The following is a 23,041-nucleotide window of genomic DNA, read 5'->3' as shown; positions in this document are numbered from 1 at the left end:
GTTAGATCTCTGCTTCTCACACTGGCTGCCTATTGAGGTCACCTGGAGTGCTTAAGAATTGATGTCAATGTTCAGGCCCCACCTCAAATCAATTCCATCACAATCTCTGGGGATAAGGCCTAGACATCTGTCTGTTAAATGCTCCCCAGTGGAGTCTAGTGTGCAGCCTTTACAAAATGGGTATTGAATGTGGAGGCATGAGTGATTATTGATTGTAAAGCAGGGTGTCATTCATTCAACTTACCATGCCAGGCACTGGGACTACACTAGAGCCTGCTGGTGAAAAAGATGAACATGATCCTTGACCTTATGGGGCTTTTTAGTATGTTTAGTCCAAGATTGTACTGCTCGCTGCATTGCAAGCCGACAAATGAGAGATGAGTTGTTGGGCCAGGAATGGTGACTTTATTTGGAAAGCCAGCAGACCAAGAAGATGATGGAGTAGAGTCCCAAAGAAGCATCTTGCTTCTCCTTCCCTTTTTGTATAAAAGAAGCTAGAATCTGGGGGAGGAACTGAAGAGCCTCTTGATGAAAGTGAAAGAGGAAAGTAAAAAAGCTGGCTTAAAATTCAACATTCGAAAAACGAAGATCATGGCATCTGGTCCCATCACTTCATGGCAGATAGATGGGGAAACAATGGAAAGAATGACAGACTTTATTTTCTTGGACTCCAAAATCACTGCAGATGCTGACTGCAGCCATGAAATTAAGACACTTGCTCCTTGGAAGAAAAGCTATGACCAACCTAGATAGCATATTAAAAAGCAGAGACATTACTTTGCCAACAAAGGTCCATCTAGTCAAAGCTATGGTTTTTTCCAGTTGTCATGTATGAATGTGAGAGCTGGACCATAAAGAAAGCTGAGCACTGAAGAACTGATGCTTTTGAACTGTGGGGTTGGAAAAGACTCTTGAGAGTCCCTTGGACAGCAAGGAGATCAAACTAGTCAATCCTAAAGGAAATCAGTCCTGAATATTCATTGGAAGGACTGATGCTGAAGCTGAAACTCCAATACTTTGGCCACCTGATGCGAAGAAGTGACTCATTTGAAAAGACCCTGATGCTGGGAAAGATTGAAGGTGGGAGGAGAAGGGGACGAGGAGAAGGGGACGATAGGATGAGATGGTTGGATGGCATCACCGATGGGATGGGCATGAGTTTGAGCCACCTCCGGGAGTTGGTGATGGACAGAGAGGCCTGGTGTGCTGTAGTCTATGGGGTTGCAAAGAGTCAGATAGGACTGAGCAACTGAACTGAACTATACCAAAAGGGGAGGGAGTGTGGTTGTTGTTGCAAACTTCTTGGTATCGGAATCCTTTGCTCTTGCTGTAAAGCCCCAACAAGACACATGTTCTTCTCTTTTCTACAACTTTTTATCTCTGTATGAATGGAAAGTTTTGTCTACAGTCTGACCTTTAGACTTTTAAAGATCAGAGCCTTGACAGTGAGCTATCCTGTATATCTCAGGCTCTAGACAACATTCTTAACTTGCAGCAAAAGCAATAGAATATAGAGTTTAAGGTAAAAGAAACAGATCCAGTATGGGGTCAGATTTGTTCTTCCCTGCTACAAGTACAGGGGTTCAATCCTTGGGTGGGGAAGATCCCCTGGAGTAGAAAATGGTAAGCCATTCCAGTAGTCTTGCCTGGGAAATCTCACCGACAGAGGAGCCTGGCGGGCTACAGGCCATGGGGTCACAAAAGAGTCAGACACGACTTAGTGACTAAATAACAAGTTACAAGTACAGTTATTTGAAAAATATTAAGTACAGTGTGGAGAGGAGAGGCAGTGGTTCCAAGAAAGAACATTTGTTAGACAGCATGTGCTAGGTGCTATTCCAAATGTGATAGGTTTCATCACAAGTGCTAACACCCCCATTATTTTACGGATGAGAAAACCCAGGCTTAGAGAGACAAACTTGCCTTGGGTCATTGGAACAGTAAGACGCGGAGCCCTGGAGTCCTGGGTGGGCTGGACCAGACTTCTGCAGGGAGGCAGGAGATAGTCCAGGTGCCCGCGTGGCTGGGGGCACAGGGGCCAGCTCCTCCATTTGGCTCTGGAGGATGGCTGAGAGGCCCCAGGTGTATGGAAAGCATGTCAATTAGTTTCTAACTTAGGGGATGGATTCTTAAAAATACTAGCAGGAGCTATTTAAATAAATAATAGATACACAAAAGCAGCTTAGTCCCTTTAGGAAAAACCCTTTAAAATACATTTCGGGCCTTACTCTACTGCTCAGCGCCTGTCTAATGGTTCAGAGGAGTGTTATTAGCTCCCAGCCTTTATTTTGATTACCATGGAAATGAGATTTCTCCCCCATGCCTTGGTCCAGTCCCTCAAGTCGTTAATGAAATATCAGAGCTAATACGGTTTTTATAATTTGTATCACAATACTTAAGTGCAGAGCAGATGGCAGCTAAAATGAATGGGAGGAAGGCAGAACCTGGCTCAGAGCCTCCTGTTCAGCAGGACCGTTTATGACTCTGGGTCCTGAATAAATGGGCCATGGCTGGCCGGAGTGCCTTCTGATCTTGGTGGCTTCCCCGCAGACCATCGGGGTACATCTTCCCCTCTGCAGTGGGAAGTGAGGGATGCTAGTAAGTTCTGCCAGTCTCTTCTGTCTTCTTTTTATCACAAAGCACTTTGATTTAGGGGTTTCTAAGGGCCTAAAGGATGGATCCAACCAGTCCATCCTAAAGGAGATCAGTCCTGAATATTCATTGGAAGAACTGATGCTGAAGCTGAAACTCCAATACTTTGGCCACCTGCTGCCAAGAGCTGACTCATTTGAAAAGACCCTGATGCCGGGAAAGATTGAAGGCAGATGGAGAAGGGGATGACAGAGGATGAGATGGTTAGATGGCATCACTGACTCAATGGACATGAGTTTGGGTATACTCCAGGAGTTGGTGATGGACAGGGAGGCCTGGCGTGCTGTGATTCATGGGGTCGCAAAGAGTTGGACATGACTGAGCAACTGAACTGAACTGAAGGGCCTAAAGTGAAAGTGAAAGTCGCTCAGTCGTGTCTGACTCTTTGCAACCCCATGAACTATACAGTCCATGGAATTCTCCAGGCCAGAACACTGGAGTGGGTAGCCTTTCCCTTCTCCAGGGGATCTTCCCAACCCAGGGATCGAACCCAGGTCCCCCATATTGCAGGCAGATTCTTTACCAGCTGAGCCACAAGGGAAGCCCAAGGGTACTGGAGTGGGTAGCCTATCCCTTCTCCAGCAGATCTTCCTGACCCAGGAATTGAACCAGGGTCTCCTGCATTGCAGGTGGGTTCTTTACCAACTGAGCTCTCAGGGAAGCCCGCTAAGGGCCTAACTACTTATTAATGATCTGGAAGTAATGACTCCTGGGAGTAGTTTATAAATAGTCATGAAAAGAGCACACAAAGCCGCAGGATCTCACATGGTGTTCTAGGAGCTCAAACCCGGATGGAAGTGTGCTTCTGCTGTGAGGATTCTGGAATCACAGAGGGAACTTTGCCCACCGATCTGTGCTGCAGCACAGAGCTGGGCGATGCGGAGAGTGGGAGGGACCTGCTGTAGTGCACACAGCAGTGGTGGCCGAACTGGGACTGAACCTGGTGACAACTTCCTGGTTTCTCTAACTGGGGGATGGAGGTACAGGTGGTAGCTGTGTTGCCAGAGCTTCCGTTTTGCACAGCCATCCAAGGAGCTGTGATCTTAGGCAAATTACTACCTGCCTGTCCTTCATAAAATGAGGGGGTCAAATTAAGCCAGTATTTCTTACAGAGTGGTCCTGCCTGAGTTGGTGTCTGGAGGTGGGGCCTGGGACTACCCCAGGTGACCTGAACCTTCAACCATTGAGCTCTGGGTTCAAGTGGTCCCTCAGACCGCCTTGTAGAGCCAAGGTTTGTGACCTCCAGGCAGAAGATTTCAAACAGGGTCAGTCTGACAGCCACCACACTTCGTGCATTCCCTGTATTGGGTTTTTCCAGTAGTCATGTAAGGATGTGAGAGTTGGACCAGAAAGAAGGCTGAGCGCCAAAGAATGGATGCTTTCAAAGTGTGGTGCTGAAGAAGACTCTTGAAAGTCCTTTGGACTGCAAGGAGATTAATCAGTCCTAAAGGAAATCAACCCTGAATACTCATTGGAAAGACTGATGAAGCTCCAATACTTTGGCCACCTGATGCGAAGAGCTGGCTCGTGAGAAAGACCCTGATGCTGGGAAAGACTGAAGGCAAAATGAGAAGAGGGTGGCAGAAGATGAGATGGTTAGAATAGCATCGCCGGCTGAATGGACATGAATCTGAGCAAACTGGGAGATAGTGAAAGACAGGGAAGCCTGGCATAGCACAGTCCACGGGGTCTCAAAGAGTCGGATACTACTTAGTGACTGAACAACAACAGTCACTTGAGTTCAATTCAATTCAGTCGCTCAGTTGTGTCCAACTCTTTGTGACCCCATGGACTTCAGCACGCCAGGCTTCCCTGTCGATCACCAACTCCTGTAGTTTACTCAAACTCATGCCCATTGAGTCGGTGATGCCATCCAACCATCTCATCCTCTGTCATCCCCTTCTCCCGCCTTCAATCTTTCCCGGCATCAGGGTCTTTTCAAATGAGTGGTGGCCAAAGTATTGGGAGTTTCAGCTTCAGCTGTCCAGTGGGGTCTCAAAGAGTCAGACATGACTTAGTGACTGAACAACAACAATAGTCACTTAGTTTCCGCCAAAGTCAGTTCCTGGGGCGCAGAGAAGGGACTTCGGGCTCTGGGTGGAGGACAGGGCTTTGGAGAGGTGTCCCCTCACCTCCAAGATCCAGCATTCCCGAGTCATCTCAGCCTAAGGAGGAGTGGGGTTTGGCGGGATCCGCTCCTGGGCACAGGGCGCCTGGGGACGGCAGGGGGCGCTGTCCGCAAGGCTTTGGTTCCGGGGTCGGCTAGCCGAGCCGGCAGCCGCGCGTGCGCAGTAGCCGGGTAGGGATGTGGGCGTTCCGCAGGCCGGAGCCTGGCTTGTGCCCGGAGAGGCGGGTGGGCAAGGGACCTCGCGCTGCAGAGCCGGGAGCGGACGGGCGGTGCAGAAAGCCCGGGGACCACGGCCTGGCCAGGAGCCTCTCAACCGCGCGCCGAATGCAGTGAACTTTGGCAAAAGTTGTTTCATTTTTATTATTAACTGTGCTCCTTGTAGGAAAGTTGTAAGCGTAGACACAAATCTCCCACGGCCACTCCCTGCAGAGAGGGTCGCTGCTGCTTGAGGGCCCCGGTTCAGAGCTCTCTCGCCTACCCGGGGGTCTCTGTGAATCGCTTGCACCCCTCTGGAGCCGCTTTCAGTTCAGTGCAGGGAGAATCAACTCCCGTGCCCGGGATGGGGAGGTCTGAAGAGCATCGTGGTCAACAGGACCAGTGAGGGGCGCTTGTGCGTCCCCGGCAGGGAGCGCTGCGACCCCATGGGAAGGGCTTCCCGGACCGTCCTGAAAGCTCCTTGGACGGCTGCGACTGGAGGGACTTGCAGCCTGCGGTCCTGCAAGGACAGGGGCGTTGGGCTGGAGTGGGGGGAGTGCAAGGAGGGGGAGAAGGGGGAGGGAAGGCGGGTCCTTTGGCTTTGCCGGGCCTCACTGTTCAGTGGGGTTACTAATAGTTGCCCTGGTGGTCGGGGGGTGGCTAGGTGTGCAATTAGTGAGGATGACTCTGGCACCTGGTCGCTGAGATCGCGACAGTCCCGCCCACCAGCGAGATCGGGCAGCCCTGGGTGCCAAGGGACAAGGTCAGTGCCTGGGCCCAGAACGGGCCTCCACTGGAGTCTCCCTGGGCGGGGGTGGTGGTGAGGGGATCAGGGAGGGACGATTTCCCTCCCCACTCCTGGCTGTGGCCAAGCGCTGCCCACTGCCCACCCCCTTGGCTTCTGAGTCCTTCAAGGCTAGTCACCAGCTCTATAACTTCAGTCCAGGGTGGAAATCTCTGCAAGTTGTAGTTTCCTCATTTAGAAATTGGAAGCTGGTGGGGAGGGAGGTGGGAGGAGAGTTCAGAATGGGGAACACATGTATACCTGTGGCGGATTCATTTTGATATATGGCAAAACCAATACAATATTGTAAAGTTAAAAAATTAAATTAAAAAAAAGAAAAGAAAAGAAATTGGAAGCCGGCTGCTGGTGGGGGCAGCGTTAGGTCCTTGGTTCTGCACCCCCCACCACCCATCTCAACCTTCTCTGGGAATTTGCAAACTCTGAAGGGTGCTGGGATGACCTGAGACTGGAAAAACATCCAGGCACCCTGGGCTCTCCGCCGACAGGTAAGTGCTATAGGTCTGGCTGGCACAAGGTTCCTTGGACCTTCCTGGGAACACGTCCTGGGGTTTGGTTGTGGACCCCACTGACCCCTGGCACTGGGAAGGGGAGTGCCAGGGTAGCGGGGTGCGGGGCGGGATCCATCCCAGACTCATTAACCTCCGAGGCTATGCAGAGAGGGAGGGATTTTAGTGGTTTTGTTCGAGCAGGACCCTGAGCTGATGTTTCCCGTAGAAGGTGTCATTGCTCCTAGGATGTGAGGATACTCCTGGACTTGGATAGCCTGGGGCGTCAGGTCCTAACCTGAGTTCACTTGCCTGAGCTCTGGGTTCTGACCTGGGTTCACTTGCCTGGTGCCTGCCTCTCCCCATGGGTCTTAACTTTGATGAGTGAATAGTTTTAACAATCGCATCTTTCCTTCCCAGTTGAGGGCCAGTTCATGCTTTAGTTCTTTCATCCCTATAGCAGCGCTGCAAAACTGGGAGTACTCAGACCCACTCCCGGGAGATAGCTCGTAGACTCCTCAGGTGGGAGGTGAGGCTTCACCCCATGGAGCCTGGTGCCCAGACAGCCCCGTCCATGCAGGGGAGGGACCTGAAACTCCAGACCCCATTCACGACAATGGTGACCCTGAGGTCTCCAGCCGAGCATCTGGGGCTGTCTGGGTGGGCCCGGGTTCAACCTGTTCTAGAGGCCGGGGGTCGGGAGTGGCAGTGTCTACCCCAGGTTCCCATGCCCCTCCCTGTCCCCCACTGGGGCCTGGCCTTCTGCGGAGGCTCTGCCTGTTTGCCCTTTAGTATAACCAGGGCTTTCTCCTGAGGTCTGGAGGAAGGTCCACCTCAAGGAGGGGGGCTCTACATCTTTGTGGGGAGGGCAGATGGAATGTGGGGAGCATTGGGGTGGCAGGAGCTGTGCCCGGCCCCACTGGCCAGAACTCTGTCTCCCAGGCCTGAGCTGTTTGCGCTTCTCACCTCCAGAGCGCGTCTGGGTCATCACGCCCCCTGCAAGCAGCCAGTCCAGGGCCCGTCTTTGACACCAGACCCCGCCCGTGGCCAGCCACTTTTCCAGAGGAAAGCACGGCCCCACAGGAGGCCCCACACCGCTCCATCACAGCTTTGAAGGTGGGAGCCAGGAGGCCAAGTCCAAATGGCATGGAGGGTAAACAGCTGAGGGCCCAGTTTGGCCTGGTCAGGAGGCTGGCCGCCTACAAAGGGACACTGTGAGGGGTGCCCGGCTGCAGAAGGGACCCATTCAGTTCCCCCTGAACGGGACTTGCCTGCTAATTAGGTGGGGAGGACCCTAGCAGTGGGTGGGCTGCAGGAAAAGTGTGGGATGGGTAAGCGGGCATGAGTAACCCTGCTGGGGGAGAGCTGCTGTTTCCGAATGGCTAGAGCTGAAAGTCCAAGCCTGGTCCTGTGCACCCACTGCCCCAGAACTGTGCGAGGTGCTGTTAAAAATGGGGATGTGCCAGCCCCGTCCCAGACCTCCCTCCTGCACTGGGTGGGGGCTTGCACTCATCATACCTCTGCTGGTGCTCGTCAGGGATCAGGCCTTTGGCATGCTGCCCCTCTGCCTGCTGCTGTCTGGGAGGTGGTGCCCCCTCCGGCTCTGGGGCGGCTGGTGGGGCTCAGGGCAGAACTCCCACACTTGTTCCTCTACTCAGCGGGCTCTGCAAACATTTCCGTGTTCTCCGTATGCTCTGCTGGGAGAGAGGGTAGGAAGCTCCAGTCCTGTCATTTCGTCTCATAGTAGGATGGTGCTGTATTATCCCCACTTCACAGGTGACAAAACCGAGGCTCCACCAGGCTGATGACTTGCTCAAGGTGACACCTGGTTCTGGCTTCTGGGGGTGGATGGAGGCTGGGAAAGTGATGTCAATTTCAGTGTGCAGCCAGGTTGGAGCCACAGCCCGCACAACCTCTTGATACCACTCCCTGTGGCCTCACTGCATGTGGGATGCCCTTCAGGGCCGTCCAGGGCTCTGGGTGGGGGAGGTGAGGGAGACTGTCCTGTAAGTGCTGGTGGACAGCATGAAGACAGGCCTGGGGGGCCCGGGCTTCCTGGGAAAGGGGCCCTCTTCTCTTCCGGGAGGCCCTCCCAGGCACACAGCCCACTTCTGTGGTCCGTGTGGCAGTGGCGGCTCTGAGATTCATCTCTAGACCCTTCCAGGCACGTTTGCTGTTCCTGGGACGCCACCGACCTGTGTGCTTAAAGGTGGTTTCAGTGACTCTTGGTGGGCATCTGGTGGCTTAGTCGGAGTCACTTTGTGCCCCCGGTCTGTGCTGAGGGCACTCGTTCAGGACTTGCTAGGAGTGGGGTTAATGGATCCCAGAGGTGAGACCATGCAGGGTGTGAGCAGGGGCCTGAACAGGACACTGTAGTCCCACTAGAGGTAGTGAGTCGATCAGACAGGCCCGAGGCGTCCTGAGCAAGGGGGTCCTGGGTGACCCCCTGCCTACTTTTGGGTCCGTGGTATGGTGGTTCAGAGGCCGGGCAGGAGGCAGTGACGGACAGACAGTGGCTGGGGCTCCTGGCTCAGGTGGCCAGGGCAGCACTTGGTCTTTGGTGTTCCTTGACTGCACAGGTACGCCCTAAACCCCAGCCTCCCCCACGCCCCACCGCCCTGTTGCTGATGGGGGTCACTGGGGAGGGAGGCCTGGGGACGCCCCTGGTACAGGCTTCTCATGCTCCTGGGCAGACCCCTGCACAGAAGCCAGGGGCTCAGAGAAGTCCCATATGAATTCCTCCTTGATCGACTGAAGCAGAGTGAAAGCAGAGCTGCCATTCCATTGTTCTCTCTCCAGGCTCAGAAGAATGTGCTCAGAAAGGTAAAAAAAAAAATGGGGAAGGTTTGCTTAGCTAGCAGGCTGTTCCCAGAGCAATGAGCAACTGGATTGAAAAGCGAGTTGCTGTCCCTTGAAGTCTGAAAGGTTTTTCATTCCAGAGTCTCTGGGGAAGCTGACTTCTGTGTCTGTTCCGCCCACCCGCTTCCCAGTTTCGAATGAAGGATCAATGGGAGGATAGAATTGAAGAGAGAATCTGGAAGTAAATGTGACCTCCATAACTCTAAGATCTTACTCTCGAAACTACAGACTCTGGATTTCAGCGCTGGAAGACCGTGAGGGGCACCAGGCAGCTGACACTTGCTCAGGGACACGCACCGGGCTAGTAGCAGGAGCTGAACCTGAGCCCAGGTCTTTGGACTTGCAGCTTTCTGGAGTCGGGAATCAGAGCAGAGTGTCCTGGTTTTGTCTCCCTTTTACACCCAGACGCTCATGTACTACCTGACATCTTCCACTCAACATGATGAAACAGGAAAGAAATTGAATTTGTTTTCTATTGCCATGTGACAGATTACCAGATTTGTTAACAAATTTGGCAGATTAAAATGCATGCATTGATTATCTGACAATTTCTGTGGGTCTGGAGGCTGGGAGGGCTTAGCTGGGTCCTGTGCTCAGGGTTGAGCAGAATCGTGGTGCTCGGGAAGACTCTCGGGAGTCCACTGGGAGAGTGACTGCATGAATGTTGAGGGTGGGCACGGGGCTGGACGCCGGGGTCTGTGACACCAGGCATAGTAGCTCAAGGCCCTGTGGCCAAGCTCATGGTCAACCTAGCAAAGGTGCAGTGGGAGTGATCCACAGCTGACTGATACAGGGCCTCTCTGCTGTGGCCTGGGTGCATTCACAGCTGAATCTTTGGTGGGGGCAGAGGGAGGGCCTGGTGTTACTATTTCTGGTCTGATTAACCCTGGTAAGTGAGGTGCTGGGAAGAGCCCTGAGCCTCCTAAGTTTGAAGGTTGAGAGGCAATGTTTTACTCCCAAGTGGGGAGTACAATCTAGCCCAGAGACCAGGCGCTGGGGGGTGAAGTTCAAAAGAGGAAAGATAAGGTAGGTTTTTCAAAGCTCAAAGACCTTGAGCTCTGTCTGTCCCTTATCAGGATCACAGGGTCTCAGGGTGATGGCTGGCGATACCACGGGCTGGCTTGAGGGGGCTTGCTGCAAGTTGGAGGTGTTGGCTGGGATCAGCCATGCGTGGGATGTGCCTGAGTTAACACTGTGGCACTCAGCCAGGTCAGTCCTGGGCTGGACGCGCCAGGGCCAGGCCGGGGTTTGTCATGAGCCTCAGCTAGGTTTAATTTTATGTAGAAAAATTATCAAATAAGATGGTTCTCAAATTTGAGTGTCGTGGAGCAAAGCCATGCTTATTATATAAATAAAAGGATATTCTAGCAGGCAGCTGCTTTATAAGGTCTGCAGATGGGTTCCTATGTCTTGGTGGGCATATCTAGTCAGAGGGACACAGGGTTTATAAAAAAAAAGTATTTATTTTTAATTGAAGCAATTTAATTGCTTTGCAATCAACATGAATCAGCCATAGGTATACATCTGTCCCCTTGCTCCTGTACCTCCCTCCCACCCTGTGCTGCCCCTCTAGGTGGTCACAGAGCCCCAGTTTGCATTCCCTGAGTCATACAGCAAGTGCCCACTGGCCATCTATTTTACATATGGTAAGACGGCACATTCTCCATTCATCTCACCGCCTCCCCCCTCCCCTCAGGCTCACAGCCTGTTCTCTGTGTCTGGATCTCCACTGCTGCTCTGCAAATAGATTCATCGGTACCGTCTTTCTAGATTCCATGTATATGCGTTGATATACAATATTTGTTTTTCTCTTCCTGACTCACTTCACTCTGTATAATAGGCTCTTGTTTCATCCACCTCATTAGCACTGACTCAAATGTGTTCCTTTACATGGCTGAGTAATATTCCTTTGTGTATATGTACCACAGGTTCTTTATCCACTCATCTGTCAATGGACATCTAGGTTGCTTCCATGTCCTAGCTGTTGTAAATAGACCTGCAATAACCACTGGGGGACATGTGTCTTTTGCAGTTATGGTTTTCTCAGGGTATAGGGCACAGGGTTTTATTACATCTGTTTTACAGATGAGGAAGCTGAGATTCTGAAAAGAGTTTCTGTGAAGGGCCCGGCAGTAACTTCAGAGGGTTCCAGCAGCAGAGTTGGGGCAGTGTCCCCTGGCCCCTCTGGGAACTCAGTGGTTCTCTGTCTTTGGAGGCCCCTGGAGAAACGTGAGAGAAGCCTTCACAGCACCTCTGCCCGGTCTGGGTGGGTCCACCACCTGTATCTTTATAACAGTCTACCAGATGCCTCTGATGTATCAGGTTGAGATCCGTTGGAACATAATTTCGATGATCAGACGAAAGTTTGGGGCAGTGATGAGCTGCGGACAAGCGTCGTCCACTCCCTGAGTAATGGATGATTTCATCCACAGCAGCTGCTGACACACTTGTTTTCCTGGGACGGAATCAGACCGTGCGGTTGTGATTATGTGTTCTGTGACTGACCCACTGCCAACACTGGAAGTTTAGAATCCACAATTCAGCCAACTTTATCGAGTACCTACTGTGAGAGAGGCAGGGGATGCTGAGCCGGGCACCACAGAAAGCAAGCCTTGAGGCCAGGATGCTCCCCTTTGCTCTGCACCGTCTGTCTGTTCTGCTTAGAGGTGCCCAGCATGAGCAGAAAGCGGATTAGGCTTCTGGTGTTTTGCAGCACACAGAGAGCGACAGGCTTGGGGGTTGCTGGAAGGGCGGGGCGTGTGCTGCTGCCTGTACTTCTGACCTCAGCAGGGCTGGTCTTCTCCACGCTTGGGTGCCTGTCTGCTCTGACACCACTGTGTGACCTGCCGTGTCTTTAGGTCTCTCCAGTCTGCATCCATCACAGCCCTCATCCCATGCATGCCAGTACATCCATTAAACAGTCTCCTCAATAGGAAAAGCTTCGATTTCCCCAGGGGCTCTGACGAGTGGCATTATTGGTGTCGATGCCTTTCCGATAGAGCTGGCGGAAGCAGCTCCTGCCTTCCAGCGCGAGAGGTGTCTCTTGTTTCTAATGATTTACTGTGCTCACAACATTGATGTTCACAAGCAAATGCATATTTATCCCGGTTCGGAAATCTGCTCCCCTGCAGTATGCACACGTGTGAAGGAAAAAACAGAAGAATCAGAGTCTGGCAGGATTTCAGAGGAAGGAGAGAGGCTGGATTCCTTGATTTCCTCTGCACACCTGCCACCTCCCCAGCTGGGCACCTTGAATCAATTTACAGATGACTGCCGAGAAAAGCTTGAGTTGGATTAATTTCAGACATTGATCAGCAATTTCTTTTTCAACCAGAGTTTGTAGGGTGCTTACAGTGCCAGGCACAGTGCCAGGGGTCAGAGGGCAAGAGCTGAGAGGAGACAGATGGCCTCTCAAGGTCAGGGGAAGAGAGAGACCAAAGCAATAAAACCTGTGAAAGTCAGGAAGAGGAGCTAGCTGGAGTATCAGGGAAGGGGCCATGGAGGAGCTGTGATGTCAGGAGAGGAGCACCAAGGATCTAGGGCATCAGGGAGGAGCAGAGCAGCTGGGGCATGGGGCGGGTGCGTGGGGAAGGTGGCGTTTAAATGGGGTCTTGGAGGAACTTCCCCGGTGGTCCAGGGGCCAAGACTCTGCACTTCCAATGCAGGGGGGCTGGGTTCGATCCCTGGTTGGGGAAACAGACCCCATATCCTGCAACGAAGATCGAAGATCCTGCGTGCTGCTACTAACACCTGATGCAGCCAAATAAATAAATAAGATACTAAAAAGATAAACAGGACCCTGTAGTCTGTGTAGGAGTGTGCCTGGCCTGGAGGCTTGGTGGCGGGATGTGGGTGCTGCTTCCTGGGCACAGAGCGGGAAGAGCTGATTGAAGGGCACACTGGCTGACAGCGGCCCAGGTCACCCATCTAAAGGGCACGATGGCATTCCAGAAAATAAACCCAACTGGCAAAATGTACACTTGGGTTCAGGAGTTGGAGAGAAGCGAGCAGCTTCTTCTTGCCTCCAAGGCAGAGCCTGGGGGTGCAAAGTCACATTCAGTGACGTTTTTATTTTGCACACCGTGTAGGAAGTGTTGGTTCCTTCCCTGCACTCAACAAATAAATGTGAACACATATGCCAAGAATATCAGGACTTCCCTGGTGACTGAGTGGTAAAGAGTCTGCCTACCAGTGCAGGGGACAAGGGTTCAATCCCTGGTCTGGAAAGATCCCACATGCCTCAGGGCAGCTGAGCCCGAGAGCCACAACTGCTGAGCCCACATGTTGCAATGACTGCAGCCCACGTGCCCTGGAGCTGCGTGCCCTGTAACAAGAAAAGCCACCTCAATGAGAAGCCCCTGCACCACAACCAGAGAGTAACTCTTGCTTGCCTCAACTAGAGAAACCCCGTGCCCAGCAATGAAGACCCAGAGCAGCCAAAAATTAAAATAAATGAAACAATTTTTTAAAAGAGTATCAATCAGAAGGGACTGAAAATCATCAGCCTTCATGGGTACCTTCTGCTTCTCTGGCCCTTAGAGTGAGCACACGCTCTGAGCTACAGGAAAACCAAGTCTGACCTCTGACCAACAGGTGCCCAGCGGCGTGTGGCTTTGCATCCATGCGGTGAGGTGGTCCCCCACTGCTCTCCCAGGTGGTGGTTTGGAGTTAGACCGCCCAGGAGAGAAGCTGGAGCAAACCTGTGATGCTCTTGGCTGGTATCTGTCTCCTTGGGCAAGCCCATCGCTATCTGCAAGGCTTTCTTTTCAGCTTTCATTCCTTTGAAACAGTCTTTCTGTTGGACTAGGACTCCTGCCATCCTTGAAAGAGCCAACGAGTTGATCACACACACCTTGATATTTTTTTAAAAAACTCTTTATTTTTAGCTGCACCGGGCCTTCACTGCTGCTCGGCTTTCCTCTAGTTGCAGTGAGCTGGGAGCCACCCTTCATGCTGTGCGTGGGCTTCTCACTTCAGTGGCTTCTCCTGCTGTGGAGCACAGGCTCTGGGGAGGGCAGGCTTCATTAGTTGCGGCTCGTGGGCTCTCGAGCACAGGCTCAATAGTTGGGGCACACAGGCTTCGCTGCTCCACGGCACGCAGAATCTTCCCAGACCAGGGATCAAACCCGTGTCCCCCGCACGTGGGGGACATTCTTATCCACTGTGCCACCAGGAAAGTCCACCTGGGGTGTTTTGATACTTACAGGGGGTGAGGAGAGAGGGACTCAGCCCATCTCACCTGCATGAGGACACCCGTCCACCAGCTCCCTGCCCTGTGACTTCTGCTGACAATGGCAACCTGTCGAGGACAGCAGGGATAGATGACCGAACCTGGTCAGTTTCATGCCCCAGCTATGCCCTCGGTGTCTGAAAGGCTGAGACATGGCCTTTCTTGGCCACAGAGCATTTCTGTTTCTCCAGTGCCAGGCAGGTGGCTTGCATGTGGCTCAGCTCCGCCCCGAGCTCTCCTGGCTGTTGCACCTGTTACCTAAGTGGATCTGCTGTGTGGACAAGGGAGGGAAAACCTGACTACAGTAGATCTGTTCTTTTTTATTATAAAGTTTTACTATAAAAGCTCATTGAGATTCAATATAGGGAAAAGAAAACCCAGGAGGGCCGAAGAATCATCCATAATGCTGTCTCTCAGAGGGAACTCCTAGTGATGTGTCAGCATCTTTCCATATAGGTTTTCTGTCTCTACCCTCACATAACTATTCTTTCTAGAATTGTAACATTGTAGGTAGCACAGCCTCTGGAAAGTTCATCTGCTGACTGTGTTTACCTGAAGAGTCCCCTCTGTGGTCTCCCTTAGACATGCAGATATAGAGCAGGCTGGTACCCAGCTGGGCATGAATCTTGAGCCTCCCAGAGAGGAGGCATGTAGGGAGCGAAGGACCTCTGGGATGAGGCTGGGCTCCAAGTCCCCAATCCCAGATGCCCACGATTAGAAGTTAGGGAGAACTGTGGGGCTCCAATGTGGCCTCAGTCTGGTTTTAGGCTTGGGGTAGGTTCATTATGGGCTTCTCTGGTGACTCAGATGGTAAAGAATCTGCCTGCAATGCCGGATACCCAGGTTCAGTCCTTGGGTTGGGAAGATTTCCTGGAGAAGGGACGGTCTACCCACTCCAGTATTCTGGCCTGGAGAATTCCATAGACAGAGGATACAGGCCATGGGGTTGCCAAAAGTTGGACATGACTGAGCGACTAACGCTTTCACTTTCAGTTTCATTATGTCTACAGAAAACCTGTCTTGCGGAAAGGGACATCTAAACTGGAGAGCTGGGCTCCACGCTGGGGCAGAGTGTCCCTGTGGCCCCCTCTGGTCACTCTTGTCCACCAGAACACTGCTGTGGTGTTCCAGGTGACCTGAGGTCTCCGAGGGTATGGAATTCCCTTCCCTACATAGGTCCAGGTTAGTGTGGGCCGGTGGCAGGAGACGCTTGGCATGAGATAATGAAGGCGGAAGTGAAGAAGCAGCTGTATTCCTGTCCCCTGGTAGACTGGAGCACAAGGCACCTGGCAGCTCGCAGATGTCACTGCTCACCTGTGGGCTCATCTGGCTGGCAGGGGCTGCCATGACTCCTCCTTCATTCAGCCTCTGCAGCTCCCGGGCTGGTGGGTGTTTAGCTCTGTGATGAAGGGCATCAGAGTGCAGGCCACCCCCAATACCTAAGCTCGTTCTAGCCCATCCTGTAGGTCTGCTCATCCTGTTTTCCCTGACCTTCTCCACCTCACATCCACCTTCCCTTCTCCATGGCTGACTTCAGGCTGTGGCACCAGATGTAGAAGCAACAGCTCCCAGAGACAGTTTAATCAGGTCCTGCAACTGGGCAATGCCAAATCCTATAATAGGTGTATAATACATATGTGTATGATATGTATTTATATAAAACCATGTGACTTTATGATAATAAATCTTACATTCATTTTTATTATATAATTCTTGTGCCCATTTTAAAGACATAGAAGCAGAGGCCTAGGAATCCACCAGGCCACCATCATGCCTGTGTGATGCCCACTCAGCACTGGGTATGAGGGGCCCACAAACCACTGACAAGGATGCTCTCCTCCTCGATCCAGGAGTCTCTGGTCTCTTCAGGGAAGAAGCAGGAGAGGTAGGGTGCCCCTCACCACCATCTTCTTACCTGCTCTCCTGTCTCCATTTCCTCAAAACTGTCAGTTCCCTGAGCCAGAGCTGGACCTTGGGCCAATTGCTATGAACACTCAGCAGATTAAGGAGAAGGGAGAAGGGGCGCCTTGGAGGAAGAACCGGGAGAAAAGAACTCAGATAGGAAAGGATATCAGGAGCAGAGGTCCTAGAGACTAAAGGGACCCCTGTGTGGTCTTCACTCCAAAACAGGGCGCAGCATTGGTGCACTACTTGATGCTCACCGCTGGGCCCTCTGCAAGCACACAGCTTGTCCCAAGAGAGCCTGAGCTGTCTCAGAGAGGGGCGGAGCCACGGGCATCCCAGAGAGAGGGGGCGGAGCCACAGGCATCCCAGAGAGAGGGGGCGGGGCCACGGGCATCCCAGAGAGAGGGGGCGGAGCCACGGGCATCCCAGACAGAGGGGGCGGAGCCACAGGCATCCCAGACAGAGGGGGCGGAGCCACGGGCATCCCAGACAGAGGGGGTGGAGCCATGGGCATCCCAGAGAGAGGGGCGTGGAGTTACAGGCTCCTAGGGTGGGTCTTTAGGGGGTTAGTGATTGAGAGAAAACACAGGTGTCACCTCTGTGAAGCATCCCTACAGGGGTTTAGGGGACTGAGAAAGACACTGGCTTCCCACCTTTCAAAAGTGGGTGGGAGCTGGAGCATGTGGAATAATAAAAAAAGTTCCCTTATACCCAGGTTCACAGGTCTGTAACATCACAGGAGATAACGGGTAGAGGGAGAAAGGCTGGGGTCTCACTTTCCGCTAGCTGTTAGCTCATGTGAGCTCGGAAACGGGCACGGTGGCATCCGTCTTGTAAGAAGTAGCCTCTCAGTTTCCCATTCAGGAGGAAGGGACTCAGCTGTTTCAGCAAGGTGGGCACTAGGGAGGACGAGGAAATCGTTTTGTTGACAGCGGTAACACTAGGAGATGCAGGGCGTTTGCCCCAAATTAAGAAACTCAGGGTGTCACTTGGGGTCAGTCTTCTCCAGGTTCCAGGTTAGAGGGAGGGAGGAGCCAGGAATGGGTGCTGGCAGTTCCTGGTCTCACCAGTCGTGGGTGACAGAGCAGAAGCAAAGGCCATCTGCCTCAGATCTATCCAGGGCTCTCCCCACTCAGAACTGCCTGCCTTCAACTGGCCCAGGAAATGGGCTGCCCCCCAGGGGAATACAGATCTTCAGGCTGCTAAGTCCCACTCTTCCCCACAGCATCTGACTTTTCAGACTCCCTACTTCCAAAGCTGAAGCTGAAACTCCAGGATTTTGGTTATCTGATGTGAACAACTGACTCGTTGGATAAGTCCCTGATGCTGGAAAAGATTGAGGGCAGAAGGAGAAGAGGGCGTCAGAGGATGAGATGGCTGGATGGCATCATTGATGCAATGGACATGAACTTGGGCAAACTTTGGGAGATGGCAAGGGACAGGGAGGCTGGAGGTGCTGCAGTCCCTGGGGTCACAAAGAGTTTGACATGACTGGACGACTGAACACCTCCACTCACCCAGGGTCCCCCTTCTTCACCAGTGCCTTTAGCATCTCAGTATGCTGGCCTTCTTCCTCTCAGGGTCCTTCTGCTGCACCAACTGTGGCACCTGGCACAGGCCCCCATTTCCCCACAGGCCTTTCATTGAAGAGTTTCATGCTGGGCACTCTAGGAACAGGAGTGACAAGTCCAACTCCCAAATGAAAGTTCCAGAACTGTCCTGAGTCCCTGGGGCCACTGCCCTGGTCTGAGTTTCCTATACCCACCCCCCACCCCACCCCCTTCTGACATAGCTGCCAAAATCCCCAAAGGTTCAATGCCCTCTGAGTCCTGATGGGAGCTTGTAAGCTCAGCATCCTTAGCACCTGTCTTCCCCTGATCTTGTCTCAGGAATAAACCTATCAGGGCCATCGGATGCACTGTCACTGCCCAGGCTGCTGCTCTGTTGAGTCGGTGGGTAATTTGCTTCTCCAAGACCCCAGATTAAGAGATGCTCCATTCATGGGACTTCTTGTCCCACACAGGAGCTTTCCTCATAGGTACTGCAACTGTGCTTTGTTTAGAAAGAGTCCTCAACGTAGCCAACCCTGATGATCTTAAAATGTAACCTGCATGATTCAGGGTCCAAAGTAATTTAGAATGTGTTTCTGGGAGGATATTTCATGGTGTTACACAGGAAATGTCCAGGCACCAACAGGGGAATTATTTTCAGGTAGGACTCCCAGCAGGAAGTGACCCCTCCCTCCCAAGAGAGTTTCCTGGCAGAACAGCCTAGGATTTAGAGTCAGACCAACCCAGAGCACATCCCGCCTCCATCCTTTTGAGCTCTGCTGCTTCTGGAAAGTTGCAAACCTTCTCTGAGCCTCAAGTTTCCTCATTTCAAAAACCAAGCAATAAACTTATCTATCCAATAGAGTTGTTATAAAGAAGAAAAACACATAGAATGCTTACCAGGGCCACTTGCCCACAGGGAACAGTGCTGGCCCACTCCCAAAGCCTCCCACCAGAATCTCAAAGCCAGAATGGTTGCAAGCAAAAGCTGAAAGAGCTGTGTACATGAAATTGCATCAGTCATGGAGCTTGAAGGCAAGCAGCTGAAGCTAATTCTGCTTATTAAGGCAAAACAAATGCATTGCAGGGTGTGAGCAGCTCACAGGATCTCTGTATGGGTCAGACAACTAGTTTTGGAGGCCATGCAGCCAGTAAAAATGTTTAGAATCACTCAGCAGGGCTGCCCCTGGGGAGACACCTGAGATCTCTATGGGAACTGACACCTCCACTGGCGCTGATCCCAGAGTGAATGAGCTGGCCATTGCTGCTTGAGCCCAACTCTGGAAGCCTCTAGAATGTGTGGTTACCTCCGGTGCCCCCAACCTCCCCAGCATGGTGTCCACACAGTCTCAGACTCTTTCTGTCACTGGCTCCCATGGGTACCTAGTGGACAGAACCCTTATCAAATGCCTGTTCCCCTGGCTGCAAAAGAGGCTAGGAAGGCAGGTCTCTGGCACTTCAGCATCTGTAATGGAACAGACTTCCTCTCTCTTCCAAGCTACATGAAGTGGGGAAGGGCATACAAAGATGCTAAATGGCCAAAAAGTTTATATATGAGTGCAAGTGTGCTAAGTCATTTTAGTCACGTCTGACTCTTTGTGACCCCATGAATTGTAGCCCGCCAGGCTCTTCTGTCCGTGGGGTTCTTCAGACAAGAACCCACTGGAGTGGATTGCCGTGTCCTCTTTCAGGGGATCTTCCCAACCCAGGGATTTAGCCCATGCCTCTATGTCTCCTGCACCGGCATGCAGGTTGTTGTTTTTTTACCACAGGCATCACCTGGGAAGCTTATATACATACATGTATATATGCATGTATATTTATGCATGTATGTATATGTTAAGTTCTAATCCTTGCTATCTATAAGTGTGACTTTATCTGAAAATGGGGTCTTTGCAATGAAGGGATAAGGTCTTTACATGTAATTTACTCGCAAGATGAAAACACACTGCAATATGTGTGTGCACACTGTCACTTAAGTCGTGTCTGACTCTCTGCAACCCCACGGGCTGTACCCACCAGCTCCTTTGTCCATAAGATTTCCTAGGCAAGAATACTGGAGTGGGTTACCATTTCCTTCTCCAGGGGATCTTCCCTGACCCAGGGATTGAACCTGTGTCTCTTATGTCTCTTGCATTGGCAGGCGGGTTCTTTACTGCTAGTGCCACCTGGGAAACCCCCATTCTTCAAGAAGATGGGCTATTAATCCAATATGACTGAAGTTCCTTGGCTTGCAGCTGCATCATTGTAATCTCTGCCTCTGTCTTCACGTGACAGTCTTCCCTCTGCATGAGTGGGCCTTCACATGCTATTCTCCTCCCATCTTTGCCTGTCTCTGCAGCTCTTCTCCTCATAAGGACTCCAGTCATATTGGATTAGGAGCCCATCTTACAGCAGTGTGTTCTCACCTTAACTTGCAACTAAATTAAATGTAAAGACCTTATCACTTCATTGCAAAAACCCCATTTTCAAATAAAGTCACGTTTATAGATACCAGGGATTAGGACTCCAACTTGTCATTTTGAAAGTGAAAGTGTTAGTTGCTCAGTCATGTCCGACACTTTGGGACCCCATGGCTGTAGCCCACCAGACTCCTCTGTCCATGGGATTCTCCAGGTGAGAATACTGGAGTGGGTGGCCATTCCCTTCTCCAGGAGATCTTCTTGACCCAGGCACTGGACCTGGATCTCCTGCATTGCAGGCAGATTCTTCACCATCTGAGCCGCCGGGGAAACCCCTTATCATTTGGGGGATCAGCACTCTGTTTGGTTTTCTCTGTATCTTCCCTGTGCTTCCTGGGACCACCTCCCAAATACACCACCTGCACCCAAGTCCTTCTCTCTGGGTTGTCTTTGGGGGTTTAAACCAAGATGGAGTGTAAAGATCTGAAAAGAAAAGAGAAAGGGGTGCCAAGCCCATGGGAGGAGAGAGTTAAGACTAAATGATCTATTGGCCCCAAGATCAAGAAATGAGGTCAAGTTCATTTGACCTCATTCAAGGAGACCTCAGGGAGATGGAGGGGAGGGACGTTGGGTAGCAAGCAGAAAGCAACCCTCTTTGTTAGAATTTGCTAGATGCTCTGGCTGGAGCTGGGCCCATCTGGGGAGGTGGGAGAGACAGAGGCTGAGGTGGAGCTGGACTTGAGCTTGAGGGCCTAGACCAGGGAGCCGGGACCCTCAGGCTGGGTCCTCTAGTCCAGCCGGCTCTGGCTCTGGCTGGGGAAACTGAGACCCAGAGATGGACAGTAACTCGCCTTGGTCCCTGGCAGGGAGTAGAAGGTCCATCTCTGACTCTCCTGTTTTGGCCTCTCTTCCATGGCAGGGTTGGTGGCCGGCAGGATGCAGTCAGACAGACCTGTCTGGGCTCTGCTGACCCAGTCCATCTCTGCTGGGACCAGGGTGGAGGGGGGCAGACTCCACGGCCGAGCACTGATGAGCACCCGGCTCCAGGCCCATCCCCTGACTGTTCTCTGTTGTGTGGGCAGTTTGGGCAGCGTCTCTAGGGCTCTGCCTTCCCTTGACTGCCATGCATTTTCATTAGTTTTATTAATAAATTATGGCCACACCCTTCCTGCCCACAAAGTTGACAAATTATATTCATAGCTCTTAGAAACGTCTGCCAAAACATCCACCCTCCACCTCTGCTAGAGCCCCTGCTTGGTCAGCAGTGTGCCTTTTCCCAGCGCTGTTATTTCAGCGTGGGTCCCACGGCACCCATGGGCAGACAAGGTTACCTGGTGACAAGCAGCGGACGCCGTCCCAACAGGTCTGATTTTGTTGAGAAACACCTTAGCATCACTCTTTGAAAAGAAAATGTGTCTCAGCTGGGGGCAGCAGGAAGAGACTGGTACGGTTTAATGTGGTTATACATTTTTCAGCTCCTTTAAAATATTTTTATTTTGCTTTGACCAAAGGAGATACTTGTGTAAAATTTTCAGGGTGCAAAGTCCCAGGTGGCATCACTCCCTTGTGAATAGGGTATGAGAGCAAGTGTATCAGTTTTTTCTTGCTGCGGTAACAAGTTACTACAAACTCCGAGACTTAACACAAATTTATCTTACAACTCTGGAGGACAGAAGTCCAAAATCAGTCTCACAGGGCTAATGTCAAGTTGTGGGCACAGCTGCTTCCTGCTGGAGGCTCTAGGGGAGAATCCCATCCCATACCTGTTTCAGTTTTGCAAGTTTCTCTGCCTGCATTCTCTGCCTGTTTCTCTGATGGTGACTCTTTCCTCTATTCTGTGTGTGTGTGTGTGTTTTTCTGCACCACAGGACATGTGGGATCTTCCCTGACCAGGGATCAAACCAGTGTCCCCTGTATTATGAGCAGAGTCTTAACTGGACCACCAGGAAGTCCCTCCTCCTTCTGTTTTTGAAACCCATCACTCTGACCTCTGCTATCGTGAGTGTTTCTCCAACTCCGACCTTCCTACCTCTCACTTATATGGAGCTTTGTGATTTCAGTGAGCCCACTGGATAATCCAGAACAGTCTCCCATCTCCCTGTTAACTAATTGTATCTATAAAGTCCCCTTTACCATATGAAGTGACATATTCACCATTCTGGGGACTAGGATTGAGCAATCTTTTCTCCCCCTTGATATTTATTAATTTGACCGCACCGGGTCTTAGTTGCAGCGTGTGGGATCCAGTTCCCCAACCAAGACTCAATCCTGAGCTCTCTGCATTGGAAGTGTGGAGTGTTAGCCACTGGACCACCAGGTAAGTCCCATGAACAATCTTGGGGCTGTTATTTATCCTACCATAATCAGAAAAACGTTTCCATGACCTGGCCACTGCAATCCTGCTGACATCCTGTGAAGCAGGAGGAAAGGGGGCTGGGGGCCCAGAGGAGAAGTCACTTACTCAGGATTGAGAAGTGAGTGCCAGAGCTGAGAGAGGAACCAGGGTCTCCCTGATACCAATGCCAGCACTGTTCCTGCCAGCTCTCATGAGCCCCCCACCAACAGGCTGTCTGTGTGGAGACCGGGAGTGTGGATTCTGGCTGCAAATGGAAGCCGTGATGTGGACCTGGCTCCATCCTGCACCTGAGATCACGTGGTCAGTTTCTTAACGTCCCTGGCTCTCAGTCTTCTGGGGGAAAATAATGGTTTTTCTATAAAGCACATAGTAAGTGTTGGCTGTATGGTAGCTGGGCTTCCCAAGTGGTGCTGGTGGTAAATAACCTGCCTGCCAATGCAGGAAACATAAGAGACGTGGGTTCTATCCCTGGGT

At 51.8% G+C, this 23,041-nt stretch overlaps 1 long non-coding RNA gene and 1 other non-coding gene across 2 annotated transcripts; both read left to right on the top strand.

Moving 5' to 3' along the window:
• Positions 1–5,528: 5,528 nt before the first annotated feature.
• LOC133239527 (uncharacterized) lies at positions 5,529–9,662 on the top strand. The gene is made up of 3 exons (XR_009733863.1): positions 5,529–6,265; positions 7,238–9,088; positions 9,205–9,662. It is a non-coding gene; the product is annotated as an uncharacterized LOC133239527 (long non-coding RNA).
• A 3,084-nt stretch (positions 9,663–12,746) lies between these two features.
• TRNAG-UCC (transfer RNA glycine (anticodon UCC)) lies at positions 12,747–12,819 on the top strand. Its single transcript has one exon. It is a non-coding gene; the product is annotated as a tRNA-Gly (tRNA).
• Positions 12,820–23,041: the final 10,222 nt, after the last annotated feature.

Source organism: Bos javanicus, chromosome 26 (genome assembly GCF_032452875.1).
Source record: "Bos javanicus breed banteng chromosome 26, ARS-OSU_banteng_1.0, whole genome shotgun sequence".
Classification (NCBI taxonomy): Eukaryota; Metazoa; Chordata; class Mammalia; order Artiodactyla; family Bovidae; genus Bos; species Bos javanicus.
Note: the sequence above shows the minus strand (reverse complement) of the source record. Positions and strands in the feature narration are given on the sequence as shown.